The following is an 838-nucleotide window of genomic DNA, read 5'->3' on the forward strand; positions in this document are numbered from 1 at the left end:
GAAGGAAGGAAGGAAGGAAGGAAGGAAGGAAGGAAGGAAGGAAGGAAATGGTATGCCCAGATCTTTTTTTCCTCTTCCATAGATCAGTGGAGTTAAACCGCTAAAAGTGCTATGATCACATTAGATCTAGGGACAATAACTCCAATCAGATCCCTCCAGAAGAACTGTGACGGACAAGGAAAGTCACCTCATAGTGTGCCCACTGGATGCACCCACCCCAGCCCTTCCAGGTGGTTCCCCCTTTCTCTCTCTCATCATGACATGGTTTCCCCTCAGGCTTCTACCATCAACCATCAATCTGCCTCCAGGACCAGAGACTTTCCTGTTACCACTTACCCTGTCTGCAGTGGCACCGTGAAACTGAGGCCTTTGAGGTGCTGCCTGCATGTCATTCTCACAATAGTGTGAATTCATTTGTCAGATCAAGTTCTCTTGCCTGGCAGCTGCCTGGGCTTAGAGAGCTGCAGGATGGAAGTTTCAGTGGAAAAGAAAAGAGTGGTTTTGGGGCTTTGGAGGCTGTTATGAAGGGAGTGTGGGGCTTCCTGAGTTCAGTGGGTGCCTGGGGCCCACTGAAGAGAAGTGTGAAACAAGAGGGGTTAGAAAGGGGAAGTCTCAAAAGACAAATTTCACATACATGAAATTTGACCTACTTAACACTTCTGCTGAGGCCCCACCTGGCTAGAAGAGAAATGCTGATATTAGCTCAAATAACATAGAGGTGAGGCAACCTGGATTGATTTGGCTAATGGAAGTAACAGACTTTTCTTTCTGCTAGAAATTGTGTGCACAGTCCCTTCCGCAGAGCATGAGGCCTTTTCCTCACAAAGAGTTATTCCCT

The 838-nt window shown here is 47.5% G+C and overlaps 1 long non-coding RNA gene across 3 annotated transcripts in view; it reads right to left on the reverse strand.

Moving 5' to 3' along the window:
- Positions 1-541, reverse strand: part of LOC111546029 — a 48,566-nt gene extending 48,025 nt beyond the window's left edge. For all 3 annotated transcript variants that reach the window (XR_002732620.1, XR_002732621.1, XR_002732622.1), the window contains exon 1: positions 337-541. This is a non-coding gene — a long non-coding RNA (uncharacterized LOC111546029). The remainder of the gene's footprint in view (positions 1-336) is intronic.
- Between the last annotated feature and the right edge of the window lie 297 nt (positions 542-838).

Source organism: Piliocolobus tephrosceles, chromosome 15 (assembly GCF_002776525.5).
Source record: "Piliocolobus tephrosceles isolate RC106 chromosome 15, ASM277652v3, whole genome shotgun sequence".
In the NCBI taxonomy this organism is placed as follows: Eukaryota; Metazoa; Chordata; class Mammalia; order Primates; family Cercopithecidae; genus Piliocolobus; species Piliocolobus tephrosceles.